This window comes from Heterodontus francisci, unplaced genomic scaffold (assembly GCF_036365525.1).
Source record: "Heterodontus francisci isolate sHetFra1 unplaced genomic scaffold, sHetFra1.hap1 HAP1_SCAFFOLD_58, whole genome shotgun sequence".
Taxonomy (NCBI): Eukaryota; Metazoa; Chordata; class Chondrichthyes; order Heterodontiformes; family Heterodontidae; genus Heterodontus; species Heterodontus francisci.
The window spans coordinates 181,345-197,761 of NW_027142006.1; the positions used below are offsets into that span (position 1 = coordinate 181,345).

At 45.5% G+C, this 16,417-nt stretch overlaps 1 non-coding gene across 1 annotated transcript; it reads left to right on the forward strand.

The window, feature by feature from the left end:
- The first annotated feature begins 6,461 nt into the window (after positions 1–6,461).
- On the forward strand, positions 6,462–6,535 carry trnat-ugu (transfer RNA threonine (anticodon UGU)). The gene has a single exon. It is a non-coding gene; the product is annotated as a tRNA-Thr (tRNA).
- The last annotated feature ends 9,882 nt before the right edge of the window (positions 6,536–16,417 follow it).

Below are 16,417 nucleotides of genomic sequence, written 5' to 3' on the forward strand. Positions count from 1 at the left end.
GATCCTTGATGCCACACTCACTCAAGGGCAATCACTCTCACCTCTCCTCTGGAATTCCACTCATTCGTCTCTGTTTGAACCAATCTGCAATGAGGTTATAAGAACAGAAGAACAGAAGAAATAGTAGCAGGAGTAGGCCATTTTTCCCCTCGAGCCTGCTCCGCCATTCAATAGGATCATGGCTGACCTGATCATGGCCTCACTCCCACTTTCTTCCTGCTCCCCATAACCCTTGACTTCCTGGTAGATAAAAGTCTGTCGAACTCAGTCTTGAAGACATTCAATGATCCAGCCTCCATTGTTCTCTGCGCTAGAGAATTCCAAAGATTAATGGATCTCTGAGAGAAGAAATTCCGCCTCATTTCCTTCTTAAATGGAAAACCCCTAATTCTGAAACCGTGTCCCTGAGTTCTAGATTCCACCATGAGGGGAAACATCCTCTCAGCATCTACCCCGTCAAGCCCCCTCAGAATCTTATATGTTTCAATACGATCACCTATCATTTTTTCTCAGTTCCAATGAGTACAGGTCCAGCCTGCTCAACTCTCCTCATAAGACAACCCCTTCATCACAGGAATCAATCCAGTGAACCTTCTCTGAACTGCCTCCACTGCAAGGATATCCCTCCTTAAATAAGGAAACCAAAACTGTACACGGTACTCCAGGTGTGTATTCACCAACACCCCTGTACATTTGCAGCAAGCCTTCTCTACTTTTGTCCTCCATTCCCCTTGAAATAAAAGGTAACATTCCATTTGCCTTCCTAATTATTTGCTCTACCTGCATGCCAACTTTTAGTGATTCATGTACAAGGACACCCAGATCCTTCTGCACAGTAGCATTCTGTAGTCTCTTGTAATTTAAGTAATATTTTGCTTTTCCATTCTTCCTCCCAAAGTGGATAACCTCACATTTTCCCATATTATAGTCTACCTGCTAGTATTTGCTTGGAGCCGAGAGACCCTGGCAGAACCTAAACTGAGCATCGATGAGCAGATTATTGCCAAGTGTGTGGTGCTTGATCGCACTGTTGATGACATCTTCCATCACTTTGCTGATGATTGATAGTAGACTGATGGGGTGGTAATTGGTCAGATTGCATTTGTCCTGATTTTTTTTATGGAGAGGGCACACTTGGGCAATTTTCCACATTGTCCAGTAGATGCCTGTGTTGTAGCTCTACTGGAACAGCTTGGCTGAGAGTGCAGCTAGTTCTGGAGCACAAGTCTTCAGTACTAGAGCCGGAATGTTGTTAGGGCCCATAGTCTTTGCTGTATCGAGTGCCTTCATCTGTTTCTTACCATCATGTGGAATGAATCGAATTGGCTGAAGACTGGAAACTGTGATGCTGGGGACCTCAGGAGGCCGAGATGAATCATCCACTGAGCAATTTCTGACAGAAGATTGTTAGAAATGCTTCAGCTTTGGCTCCAACATCATTGAGGATGGGATAAAAGCAAAATACTGCGGATGCTGGAAATCTGAAACAAAAACAAGAAATGCTGGATTCACTCAGCAGGTCTGGCAGCATCTGTGGAAAGAGAAGCAGAGTTAACGTTTCGGGTCAGTGACCCTTCTTTGGAACTGACAAATATTAGAAAAGTCACAGATTATAAACAAGTGAGGTGGGGGTTGGGCAAGAGATAACAAAGGAGAAGGTGCAGATTGGACCAGGCCACATAGCTGACCAAAAGGTCACGGAGCAAAGGCAAACAATATGTTGATGGTGTGTTGAAAGGCAAAGCATTAGTACAGATTAGGTGTGAATATACTGAATAATGAACATCAGCAAGTGCAAACCTGAAGAAAAACAACCTGAAAAAAACAGTGGGTAAGCAAACTGAACAAACTAAGATGAAATGAAATAAATGCAAAAAAAGATTGTAAAAAATGTAAAAAGGAATGCAAAAAAAAAAGGAAGAAAAAATAACTAAAAATGACTAAAAATGAAAGTAAAGTGGGGGGCTGTCATGCTCTGAAATTATTGAACTCAATGTTCAGTCTGGCAGGCTGTAGTGTGCCTAATCGGTAGATGAGATGCTGTTCCTCGAGCTTGCATTGATGTTCCCTGGAACACTGCAGCAATCCCAGGACAGAGATGTGAGCATGAGAGCAGGGGGGAGTGTTGAAATGGCAAGCAACCGGAAGCTCAGGGTCCTGCTTGCGGACTGAGCGGAGATGTTCCGCAAAGCGGTCACCCAGTCTGCGCTTGGTCTCCTCAATGTAGAGGAGACCACACTGTGAGCAGCGAATACAGTATACTACATTGAAAGAAGTACAAGTAAATCGCTGCTTCACCTGAAAGGAGTGTTTGGGGCCTGGGATAGTGAGGAGAGAGGAGGTAAATGGGCAGGTATTACACCTCCTGCGATTGCAAGGGAAGGTGCCCTGGGACGGGGACGAGGTGGTGGGGGTAATGGAGGAGTGGACCAGGGTGTCGCGGAGGGAACGATCCCTTCGGAATGCTGACAGGGGAAGGGAGGGGAAGATGCGACTGGTCGTGGCATCACGCTGGAGGTGGCGAAAATGGCGGAGGATGATCCTTTGGATATGGAGGCTGGTGGGATGAAAAGTGAGGACAAGGGGAACCCTGTCACGGTTCTGGGACCGAGGGGAAGGGGTGAGGGTAGAGGTGCGGGGAATGGGTCGGACACGGTTGAGGGCCCTGTCAACCACAGTGGGGGAAAATCCTCGGTTGAGGAAAAAGGAGGTCATATCAGAAGCACCGTCATGGAAGATAGCATCATCAGAGCAGATGCGTCAGAGACAGAGAAACTGGGAGAATGGAATGGAGTCCTTACAGGAGGTAGGGTGTGAAGAAGTGTAGTCGAGGTAGCTGTGGGAGTCAGTGGGCTTATAATGGATATTGGTAGACAACCTATCCTCAGAGATGGAGACAGAGAAGTCGAGGAAGGGAAGGGAAGTGTCAGAGATGGACCATGTAAAGGTGAAAGAAGGGTGGAAATTGGAAGCAAAGTTGATAAAGTTTTCTAGTTCGGGGCGGGAGCAGGAAACGGCACCGATACAGTCATCAATGTACCGGAAAAAGAGTTGGGGGAGGGGGCCTGAGTAGGACTGAACAAAGAATGCTCGACATATCCCACAAAAAGACAGGCATAACTAGGACCCATGCGGGTACCCATAGCGACACCTTTTACTTGAAGGAAATGCATGGAGTTGAAGGAGAAGTTGTTCAATGTGAGAACAAGTTCAGCCAGGCGGAGGAGGATGTTGGTGGATGGGGACTGGTTGGGCCTCTGTTCCAGGAAGAAGCGGAGAGCCCTCAAACCATCCTGGTGGGGGATGGAGGTGTAGAGCGATTGGACGTCCATAGTGAAGAGGAGGCGGTTGGGACCAGGAAACTGGAAATTGTCAAAATGACGTCGGGCGTCATTGACGTAGGGTGTTTTTCTCCAGGTTTGCACTTGCTGATGTTCATTATTCAGTATATTCACACCTAATCTGTACTAATGCTTTATCTTTCAACACACCATTAACATATTGTTTGCCTTTGCTCCGTGACCTTTTGGTCAGCTATGTGGCCTGGTCCAATCTGCACCTTCTCCTTTGTTATCTCTTGCCCAACCCCCACCTCACTTGTTTATAATCTGTGACTTTTCTAATATTTGTCAGTTCCGAAGAAGGGTCACTGACCCGAAACGTTAACTCTGCTTCTCTTTCCACAGATGCTGCCAGACCTGCTGAGTGAATCCAGCATTTCTTGTTTTTGAGTCATTGAGGATGGGGATGTTTTTCGAGCATCCTCATCTCATCTGTCCACCTCCATTCATGACTGGATGTGGTAGGACTAAGGACCTGTGATCTGATCGTGAGGGAGATATCCTTGCATGGAGTGGTGGGATCTATGGAGAATGATCCTGACAAGTGTGTGTAAACCTGGAATGGAAGCTTTCTGTGGAGGTACAGGAGTAGGCCATTCAGACCCAGTATTTTATAAAGGTTTATCATAGCTTATTTACTTTTACTCTATGCCTCTATTAATAAAGCCAAGTGTCCTGTTTGCTCTTTGAAGCCTTTTCAAACCTTCTAAGATTGGTGTACATTGTCACTTTGTTCTTGCACCCACTTTAGAATTGTACCATTTCATTTATATGGCCTCTCCTTATTCTTCCTCCCAAATTGTATCTCTTCACAATTCTCTGTGTAAATTTTATCTGCCATGTGAAAGCCCATTTTCCAGTTTTTTTTTTAAGCTCCCCTGAAGTGTGTTACTATCACTGGCACAGGATGAAATTCCCGAGCATTCTTTGATGCTATCTCCATCGAAAGAGCAATCTGACACGCTAACTCAAATGTAGGATTTTGTGTGTTTAGTGTATTTTCTCATTCACCAATATAAGCACAAATCTGTCTCATAATGTACCGTCTAAGAATGTGCCAAAGCTGCAATGCAGTGATAAATTCTTCAGTGCCACAATGTACTCACCAACTGTTTCACAACTTTTCTGCTTTCTGGTTCCAAATTTCTAGCTTGCCGTGATCTCTAGTGGCTTAGGGTTGAAATGTTCCTCTAACTTGGTGATGATTGTTTTGAATGGCACATCTTTTGCCTTGATAGGAGCAGGAAGCTTTGTTAGCTGGTCATACACTTCCAGGCTAATTTCCATTAGCAAAATTGCTTTCTTGCCCTCAAGAATTGCTTTATTCTGAGTCTTGACCTCTATATTTTCATCTTCACATTCCAATATGTTATTAGCTCTGAAAAACATTTCAATTCTTTCAATATATGAACTGACTGGTTCTCGAGCCCTCTCATATGTTCCGAGCCATGTATCCCTTGGGTGTAGCCATATTTTCCCAAAATATCACTTTGAATCGGATGCACACTAAGACCCTGCGGCATCTCATTCAACTGAGGAGACAGTCTGTGGCCCAGGCTTCACACAATCAACCCAAAACCTCCACCATCCGAGCAGGTAGCTCACCAGGAGCTGGCTGATCTTGTTCACTGCAGTCCCTGCTGCTGTTTGCTGCCAATATTTTCGGACTTTTATCTCATCCTCATCACCATTTTCTCTGATATATTCAGGGGGCATCAGCAGAGAAAATGTACACCAAGTGTGGAAAGTGCAAGGACGTGTTTATTTACATCATTACCTCATGAACATAATATACAAATACATTACATGTGTGAATCACATCTTGATCACTATTACCTTTATACCAGATGTGTCTGAATAAATGGAACCCCGTCACAATAAACACTGTCACCTTTCAATGTTTAGCGGAGAGGTTTGACGGCCTGGTGTGTGTGATTCCCACATTAATGTGTTTGCACAAAGTTTGGAGAAAGATGGAGATATGAATAATTTGTTGGGAAATCTTTAAGCAGATCTCCATGTCTCTCACGCACAAAGAACTGCAAACACATGGATTCAGAAAGAACCTGAGTGCAAAATCAACAGAAAAAAACACAGCCAGAGAGACTTGCAATAACCTGTAGCTCAAGGAAAGTACATGATGTTATGGAAGGGACTTTGAATTTTTTTTTTGTGAATTTTATTTTGTTGAGGAAATTATAATCAAACTGAATAAATGTAAGACCAGTTCTTTTTCAAGAGGGCACTGAAAGTATTAATTTGACAACTATGTTGACAAGTTGTCATGACTCAAGTTAAATGTAGAACAGAAGTGCTGGTAACGGGGAAATGTGGACAGAGAAGTCAGTCGTGCCTCTTGATTGGACAAGCCCGGCAGCAGCAGCGCGCACCAAAGAGGGCAGAAAAATCGCAAGCTTTTGTTTGTAGCAGTCATTGTGTTTTAACTTCTGGAGTGAGCAGCTGATAAAGTTAGCCAGAAGAAGTGTCAAGGAATGAGAGAAGACCGCAACCCACCTTGTTTTGCAGCAAATCTTGAAAAGACTCTGAGAAGTTCACTGTGTCAATTCGTCTCATATTCTGCCTTTGAAGAAAGCCTGCTAAAATTAATTCTCAACCCCGCCTCTAAATAAACTCTTCTAAAAGAACCTAGTGACCTGTGTACATGTACTCGGAAATTAGACTGCATGTCAATTTTGGAACAACATATCTCATCTGCTGTTTTCTTCAGAAATGAGCAAGTAATCAGTCCAAGTGTTTTTTTTTGTCTTTAACAGAGCCCTGAATTGTATAGAAAAATCCCTTTTTTTTCAGTATGTGTGTGTGCGTGTGTTCAGCTGAGGTAAGAAAGGGACTTTAAATGTTGGTTAAAGTAAAAAGGGAACTTTTAAAATTTCCACCTGTGTGTTTATGCTTTACTTCATGATTAGTTAAAACTTGTTCTATAAGAAACTGATAATTTTGTTGTTCATTAAGTGTCTCCTATTCTGGGAAAAATAGAGCATATGATTGACTGTATCAGTAAGTGGGAAAAGTTAAAATTTTTGTTGTGACCTGTGGAGAAGTGGGATGAGAATAAATAGTAACCACCTCAGATTTCAATTGCAGCAGCACTTGTGATCTGGCTCTGCAGCTTAGTTGGTTAAAGCACCTGTCTTGTAAACAGGAGATCCTGGGTTCGATCCCCAGCGGAGCCTTAATTCACATTTGCAATCTGCTTGAGAAGTTTCCGTGTCAACATTTATGTCTGTGTCTTGTGAACTTCAACTGAGAATTCAAATTGCGTGATGAATTTCATTCACAGGAGAAAATAGCCTTTGTGAAGGATGTGAGTTTGGAATGGCTCTTTCTCCTCGGACAGAAATTCAGTGCTGATATTTCAAAGGCAACTTCTTTGATACAAATTTGTTCAAAGTTGCATTCAACCTGGAAAAAAAGCTCGACCTTAATCTCACTGAAGGAAAGTGTGACCGTGTTGTATGTTTCAAAGTGTGTGTGTCATTATGTGTTGCTTGTAACTGGGACACGACACAAGTGGGAGGGTTGATCTGAGGTTTGGAATATTTCTCAGTCAGGAACAAGAAAAATCAAAGGAACCAAATAAGAAAACCATTGTCTCATGTGGTTACCGAGAAACGGTGAGGAGATATTAAACTTTGTTCTATTCAAAACAGCTGTGAACTTTGACCTTTCCTGCCTTTTCTCAACAGTATTTGAAGTGTCTCGGTAACAATGTTCAGTGTTGATGAGAGTGGGGTCTGGGTGAGCATCTGCTGAGTGTGACAGGGTCAGGACTGGATGCAGGAAGTTCTCTGACAGTCTCTCTCTCTCGCTGATGGGTTTGAGTTGATTTTCAACTGGGAGCAGCTGGTTTTTCGATAAATGAAGGAAGTTCCCTCTCCATTTTTTTCTGACAGACAGTGTAGTATAAGGATGTAAAGGGTTAATGCTGAAGACAGTGGGATCAATCACTCCCACTGTCAGAGTGATGATGCAACAGTCAAATGAGATGAGGTTTGGGAGAAGAGAGAGCAGCACCAAGGATGCCAACTTCGGAGGCTTGATGAGAGTGTATATAGTATTGTGTAAATTAGAAAAGAGTTCTTAGTTCTTTCAGCTGGAAATGTGTCCAGAAAATATTGATAAAGTCACAATTTTATAATTCAGGAGTCGGAACACAGATATTAACTCCAAGTGACAGTTCTGGGTTCATTTAACAAAAGTAGAGAATAATATTACTCACTGCTTGAAATCCCCCAGTGAGGAGACAGTTAAACAGATGATCTGTTGGGGCATCCTTCGATCCAAGGTTTCGACAGCACTTAATCTCCCCTTCTGGTGAAATTCTCTGTAATTTGCAACTTTTTTATCCAGCTTTGATGGGTGAGTGAAAAAACTGAAAAAAGTGATCCTTTCTTTTCTTTCTTCTTCCCTTCTTTCCATCAGTTTCTCTTTTCTGTCCCAGATCAATGAGAATCCCAATTTAATCTGCTGTTTTATCCATTCCAATCAGAATTCAACATTCCAATCAAATCTATTTGTTATTCCACAGTGTCTCTCCATGTGTTTTATTCTGTTGTATTCTCTCACAGTCTGATTGATGATCAATGTTCCATCTCACTCTCTGTTCTGGTGAAGATCAGAAGCAGTAATATCTGTTTGCACCACCCACCAAGTCGGCCTGAGGCTGTGCCTCGCTGATCATGTGGAGTTAGGAACATAGGAACATAGGAGCAGGAGTCGGCCATTCAGCCCATCGAGCCTGCCCACCATTCAATATGATCATGGCTGATCGTCCACTTCAATGCCCTTTTCCCCACACTTTCCTCATATTCCCTTATGTCATTTGCATTTAGAAATCTGTCAATCTCTGCTTTAAACATACTCAATGACTGAGCTTCCACAGCCCTCTGGGTTAGAGCATTCCAAAGATTCACAAACCTCTGAGTAAAGAAATTTCTCCTCATCTCTGTCCTAAGCGGCTACTCCCTTATTTTGAAATTCCTTCCCTTGGTTCTCCACTCCCCAACCAGGGATCTTAGCTGCATCTACCCTGACTGTCGTTTAAGTATTTTGTAGGTTTCAATGAGATCACCTCCCATTCTTGGAAACTCTAGAGAATACAGCCCCAGTTTCTCCAACCTTTCTTCATACAACAGTCCCACCATCCCTGGAAGAAGTCTGATGAACCTTCGTTGAACTCCCTCCATGGCAATAATATCCTTCCCAAGGTAAGGAGACCAAAACTGTATTCCAAGTGTGGTCTAACCAAGTTTCTGTACAATTGAAGCAAGAATTCACGACTCCCGTACTCAAATCCTCTTGCGATAAAGGCTAACATACTATTAGCTTTCCTAATTGCTTGCTGCACCTGCATGTTAGCTTTCAGTGACTTATTGACATGGACACCCAGACCACCCTTATATTCTATACCTCAGCTAATAAAGGAAAGGATTCCATATACCTGCTGAACCACCTTATTGACCTGTCCTGCTACCTTCAGGGATCTGTGGACATTCACTCCAACGTCTCTCACTTCAACGTCTCTCACTTCCTCTACACCGTTCAGTGTTCTCCCATTAATTGTGTATTCCTTTGCCTTTTTTGACCTCCCAAATGCATCACCTCACACTTGTCCAATTTGAATTCCATTTGCCACTATTCTCCCCACCTGACCAGTCTATTGATATCTTCCTGCAGTGTACAGCTATCCTCCTCCCTATCAACAACACGGACAATTTTCTTGTCATCTGCAATCGTCTTGATTATGCCCTCTACATTCATGTCCAAATCATTAACTTATACCACAAAAAGCAGGGAACCTAGTTCTGAGCCCTGTGGAACACCACTTGAAACAGACCTCGAGTTGCACAAACACCCGTACCCAATTCCTTCTTGTTTCCTGCCACCGAGTCTATTTTATGTCCAGCTTGCTACATTCCCCTGGATCCCATGTGCTTTTATTTTTTTTAACCGGTTTGTCATGTGGGATCTTGTCAAAAGTCTTGCTAAAATCCATGTAGGCCACATCAACTGCACTATCCTCACAATCCTCATTGTTACTTCTTCAAAAACATTCAATCAAGTTCGTCAGACAGGAGCTTCCCTAAACAAATCCATGCTGATGATACTTGATTAATCTGTGCCTTTCTAAGTGACAGTTTATCCTGTCTCTCAGAATTAATTCCAATAATTCACCCACTATTGAGGTTAGGCTGACTGGTCTTTAATTATTCGGTCTATCTCTTGCTTCCTTTTTCAACAATGGTGCAATGTTAGCAATAAAAACAAAATGTACTGCAAATACACAGCAGATCTGGCAGCATCTGTGGAGAGAGAAGCAAAGTTAACATTTCAGGTCAGTGACTTTTCATCAGAACAGATATGTTAACTTTGCTTCTCTCTCCACAGATTCTGCCAGTCCTGCTGTGTATTTCCAGCACTAATAGTTTTTATTTCAGATTTCCAGCATCTGCAGAATTTTGCTTTTATTGCAGAGACCTCCAATCCTCTGACATCACACCTGTATCCAGTGAGGGATAGGAAACTGATGGTCAGACCTTCCACTATTTCCTCACTGGCTTCTGTTAACAGCCTGGGGTACATTTCATCCAGCCCTGATGATTTATTCACTTTCAAGGATGCTCATCCCATTTATACTTCTTCTCCCCCTCAGTTTATCATGTCCAATGCTTCACACTCCTTCTCCTTAATTATAATGTCTGCATCACCCCCTCATTTGTGAAGACAGTAAAGTATTCATTAACAAACATACCAACATCTTCAACCCTGACACATAGGTTACTTTTTAGTTCTTTGATGGGCCCTACTTTTTCCTCTGTTGCCTCTTACTCCCATGTATTGAAGAAATATCTTTGAATTCGTTTTGATTTTGCTTGTCAAAATTCTTTCATGCTCTGTGTTTTTCACCACTGCTCCCAAATGCCTGTAGTCATGTCAAAGCACAACTTGTCAGAAGTGGGATTTAAACCCACCCCTCCAGAGAGCGTTGTGATCTGAATGCACCATTTCAGACTGCTTGACCATCCTGTCTAGCCCATGTGGATGCTTAATGCTGAGGTAGTTATCCATTCTTTGTGAAAGTATTTGTGAGATTGTGGAAATGTCGGGAAGAAAGACCAGCGGGAAAGCTCGGTCCAAGGCCAAGTCTCGCTCCTCCCAGGCTGGACTGCAGTTCGCGGTGGGTCGTGTTCACAGGCTCCTGAGAAAGGGTAACTATGAAGAGCGTGTGGGTGCGGGAGCCCCGGTCTATCTGGCTGCTGTGCTCGAGTATCTGACCGCTGAAATCCTAGAGCTGGCCCGTAACGCGGCCCGGGACAACAAGAAGACCCGCATCATCCCCAGACACCTGCAGCTGGCCGTCCGCAACGACGAGGAGCTCAACAAGCTGCTGGGAGGAGTGATCATCGCACAGGGCGGGGTGCTGCCGAATATCCAGGCCGTGCTGCTACCCAAGAAAACCAGCGCTCAGAGCTTCCAGAAAAAGGAAAGCGGCCAAAATGTCATCTAATAAACCAAAGGCTCTTTTCAGAGCCACCCACAGTCTCTGTGAAAGGGCTGATTACTGTCTAATTCCAGCATGTCAGTAACAGGACAGAATAAGATCTATTTAAAATGTTTAAGCAACTATTTCAGTGACTTCTCACTGTCCCCCTGATCCCTGTGTGAAGGGGAATTACCAAAAGTCTAATTTATTCCTTTCCACACCAAGTTTGAGTTATTGGTCCCTTAAGGATTGCTGAATGGAGTCTTTTACCGCCAGTTACAGATAAGAAGTGGGAAAAAAATGACAGGTTAAAACTGTGCGTAAAATAGCGCCAGGAATTTGTGGCGAAAATAGCGGAATAAACAAAGGTTTTTAAATGTTGGTGGAAAATATTTTACGAACAACTTTAAATAGATTTTCCAGTAATCGCTTCTTTCCGACACTGAAGTTGGCGCCTTTTGTAAATTCAAACTTTCTGCCAGGTCGACAATTTAAACCAATGTAATAAAAACAAGAAATGCTGGAACCACTCAGCAGGTCTGGCAGCATCTGTGGAACGAGAAGCAGAGTTAACGTTTTGGATCCGGAACTGTTCGCACCCACACTGTTTGGGATCATCTTTTCCCTGCTGCTCTCATATGCATTCAAGTCTTCAGAAGAAGGAATTTTCCTCCACACATGATCAGGTGGCAGGTTGTTCAACCTTGCCTGTCTAAGAGCGAAGACCAAAGTACGGAAAGTCCTCATCAGGGAACTCCTCTTTGCTGACAATGCTGCATTAACATCTCACATTGAAGAGTGTCTGCAGAGTCTCATCGACAGGTTTGCGACTGCCTGCAACGAATGTGGCCTAACCATCAGCCTCAAGAAAACGAACATCATGGGACAGGATGTCAGAAATGCTCCATCCATCAATATAAGCAACTACACTCTGGAAGTGGTTCAAGAGTTCACCTACCTAGGCTCAACTATCACCAGTAACCTGTCTCTCGATGCAGAAATCAACAAGCGCATGGGAAAGACTTCCACTGCTATGTCCAGACCGGCCAAGTGAGTGTGGGAAAATGGCACACTGACACAGAACACAAAAGTCCAAGTGTATCAAGCCTGTGTCCTCAGTATCTTGCTCTACAGCAGCGAGGCCTGGACAACATATGTCAGCCAAGAGCGACGTCTCAATTCATTCCATTTTCGCTGCTTCCGGAGAATCCTTGGCATCAGGTGGCAGGACCGTATCTCCAACACAGAAGTCCTCGAGGTGACCAACATCCCCAGCTTATAGACCCTACTGAGCCAGCGGTGCCTGAGATGGCTTGGCCATGTGAGCCACATGGAAGATGGCAGGATCCCCAAGGACACATTGTACAGCGAGCATGCCACTGGTATCAGACCCACCGGCCATCCATGTCTCCACTTTAAAGACGTCTGCAAATGCGACATGAAGTTCTGTGACATTGATCACAAGTCATGGGAGTCAGTTGCCAATGATCGCCAGAGCTGGCGGGCAGCCATAAAGGCGGGGCTGTAGTGCGGCGAGTGGAAGAGACTTAGCAGTTGGCAGGAAAAAAGACAGAAGCGCAAGGGGAGAGCCAACTGCGTAACAGCCCTGACAACCAATTTTATCTGCAGCACCTGTGGAAGAGCCTGTCACTCTAGAATTGGCCTTTATAGCCACTCCAGGCACAGCTCCACAAACCACTGACCACCTCCAGGCGCTTACCCATTGTCTCTCGAGACAAGGAGGCCAAAGAAGAAGATGTGGCTTTTCACTGAGGGCATGTTTCGACTGGGGAAATAACTAACTGTAGAACCTCGGGCACTGTTTACACAGCCCGTTTAGAAAATCAAATCCACTGCACATCTTTGCTGCAAATGAAATGTCAAATTCGGGGATTCCAGTTTTATTCCCGAATACAGGACAGATTTATTCCAGACAGTTCTGAACAGCCTATCCGATCTCCCGTTTCCAGGTCACTGCTCTCTCTGTGAGGCTGTGGGTGGCTCTTAGAAGAGCCTTTGTTGTGTGTTTGCTGGAAAGGGTCGAGTTGTTCAGCCGCCGAATCCGTGGAGTGCGGCCCTGCCGTTTCAGAACGTACACCACATCCATGGCAGTGACCGTCTTGTGCTTGCCGTGCTCAGTGTAGGTGACCGCATCCCTGATCACATTCTCCAGGAATACCTTCAACACCCTGCGAGTCTCCTCAGAGATCAAACCTGAGATCCGCTTGACCCCGCCACGGCGAGCCAGTCGGCGGATTGCTGGTTTGGTGATGCCCTGGATATTATCACAAAGCACTTTGCGGTGCCGCTTTGCTCCGCCTTTTTCGTACCTCCCTCTCTCAATTTGTACCCTCTCCATTGCCTCTACTCTCTGCACTTCTACTGATATTTTGTCCAATTCCACTTCCTTAATGATCACTGATACAAAGTACTCATTAAGTAGATTAACATTGCCCTGCACTTCCAAGCCTATATTACCCTCTTTGTCCCTAATAGGCTGCACTCTACCTCTTACTACCCACTTATCATTTACATGCTGCTCAAATATTTTTGGGTTCCTTTTCATGTTGACTGCCAGTCTATTCTCATAGAAATAGAGAATAAGCTAAATATAGAAGATATAAATATTTCGCATCCTTGGGTGAGGTGGAACTTTTTTATGTTGTGGGTGGTAATGTCTCGGCCCACGAGTGTGGTGAAGCAGAGACAATCAATGATTTGAAAAGGAAATTGGATGGATACTTGAAGGAAAGAAACTTGCAGGAGGAAAGGGATCGAGCTGGTGAGTGGAACTGACTAGATTGCTCCGGGGAGAGCCAGCATGGATGTGATAGGCCGAACGACCACCTTCTGTGCTGTAAATGACTCTGTGTTGTTTCTCAAATCCAATCCACTGGTGCTTGGTAAATAATTTGAAAGTAAATTGTGCAACTGGAAAATCAGAACCAAGGCAAGGGACGCATAAGGAAGCAGAATTGCTGAAACCCCGGATTGAACCTGGGTTCCCATGGATCAGATACTCCTCCACTAGGGATCCACTAGGGATCATCCAAGTTACTTTTAAATCCTCCCATGGGTCCACATGTCAGACTGAGTTCCATGTTGTAGAATCAAGCAAAGGAAATCTGCTCAGTTCCAAAACTATCAGCAAATTGAAGCTGATTACGATCAACATCAACAGAGGTCAGAACTACCTGGTGAAAGAAGACACCCTGAAGAAGGATCCACAATATATTCAAAGACATCGGCAAAGTAAAAAAGAAGAAAATCGATGATAAAAACAGAAAGTGCTGGAAAAACTGAGCGGGTCTGGCAGCATCTGTGGAGAGAGAAACAGAGTTAACATTTCAGGTCAGTGACCTTTCTTCAGAACTGGCAGATATAAGAAATGTAAAAGATTTTAAGCAAGTAAAGCGCGGATGGGGCAAGAGATAACAAAGGAGAAGGTATTGATAGGACAAGGTCACGGAATAGCTTAACAGAAGGAGAGGGCGGGTGTAGTGGGGGTTGGAGAGGGTGGGGGGGACATGGCGGGGGAAGTGAGGGGAGAGGGCGGGGAGAGGGGTGGGAAGCGAGTAGAGAGCGTGGGGGAAGCGGGGAGAGAGTGTGGGGGAAGCAAGTAGAGAGTGTGGGGGAAGCGGGGAGAGAGTGTGGGGGAAGTGGGGAGAGAGCGTGGGGGAAGCGGGGAGGGAGCGGCCGAAGACATTGGTGGCGGTGTGTGTGCTCTCCTCCTCCTCCCCGCTCTCTACGGACATTCTCTCCCACCTGATCTCTCCGGTCTTTCTCCCCCGCCTGATCTCTCCGGCCATTCCAACCCCCCTCCCTCCACCCTAACCCCCTCCGCCCGATCTCACCAGCCATTCCCTGCTGCCATGTAAACACATGGCCTTTGTTTTGCTTTACATTGCCTTTGTGTGATTATTTGAGCAGCGCCATCTTTAGTCCTGGCAGCTGCCAGAACGTCGCTGACTGGGACGTTTTATTTGAACAAAGTGATTGATGACAACGCTACGTCATCAGAATGCGCCGCGGTGCGCACATGCGCACACGGTCTCGGGCCCTCTGCGCATGCGCTGCGGTCCGGATTGTCAGGGCCAGTTTGCGCATGCGCAGATGACGTCATCGCGTAACGTCATCTTCCTCGGGGAACACCAGGTTGGCATTTGCGCATGCGCAAACTGGTCCTGGCAATCCGGACTGCAGCGCATGCGCAGATGACCGGAGCCCGTGTGCGCATGTGCGTCAATCTTCCGAAAGCTTCGGCGCGAGTTTTTGAAAATGGAAGGAGGAGAGGTTTCGTCGGGCATTTTATCTCAATTATTTAGTCATTTTGGACATTTGCTTCATTTTTATTAGACAGAGGAGATTTTTCCAAGGTAAGTTGCTCTGAAAATACATTTCAAGGGAGGGAAGGGAAGGGAGGAGAGGGGAGGGGAGGGAAGGGAGGGGAGGGGAGGGAAGGGAAGGGAGGGGAGGGGAGGGGAGGAGAGGGAAGGGAAGGGAATAGAAGGGAGGGGAGGGGAGGGAAGGGAAGGGGGAGGGAAGGGGGGTAGGGAGGAGGGAAGGGAGGGGGAGGGAAGGGAGGAGAGAAGGGGGAAGGGAGGAGGGAAGGGGGGAAGAAGGAAGGAGGGAAGGTAGGGGGGAAGGGAGGGGGGGAAAGGAGGGAAGGGAAGGGAGGGACGGGGGGGGAGGGTGGGAGGACACAAGGACTGGCCGATGAGATGTAGCCAATTAATTTGCCCAACAATTGCCCGGAAGCACCTTCGGATGGAGGTGGCCACGTGCTGGACATCAGTCGCGTGCCACAATCCATGGATCCTGAGCATTTCACCCCCTGGCCTAATGATCTGATGGACCATACATACGCCTGCCTGTTCAAAGCTCCACTTCCCCCACCTGCGGTACCCTCTCCTTGCTGTTCAGTTACACAGTCACCTGTTCCTGCACCCATCCAAGCAGTGCACGTGGACACACTGCCACATGTTTCCCCATCCGCCCTTGAAACAACCATGCAGAGCCTTGTGAGATCCGCAATTGCCAGCTGCTGCCTGTCAAGCAGAGAAGGCGTCCAAAGGGGTCAAACACTTGGGGAACATTCAGCAAGAAGAGACTGAGCACTAAAAGAAACAAGCATGCCGTGTCCAGTGGTAGCACAAATGTGAATGCTCTTGCTGCGTACACAACTGGTGAGGTGGGAGTGCAGCCACACCATTCTCCATCCTCAGTGTTGCTTTAAGGCAAAGGTAGATAAGAGTGAAAGAAATGGAAGATGATGCTGATAGTATAGGCAGGATTAAATGGGAATGGATGGGAAGACGCACGAGTAGCATAACAACTAGCAGGGAACAGCTGGGCTAAATGGCCTGCTTTATGTTCATAGTCCAAAAGAAATGTGCTTCTTTTTCCAGCACCCTCACATCATTCATGTTTTCCCTGAGAGCAGCATTGAACCATCACGAGATAAGGGCAGTTACATCATCCTGCCTCCTACAGCTGAGGTGGGTACTAAGTGATTCATTGGCCTATACTGCAGAGCATAAAGCATGCGCAACAGTAATTTCATTGGAGGGAG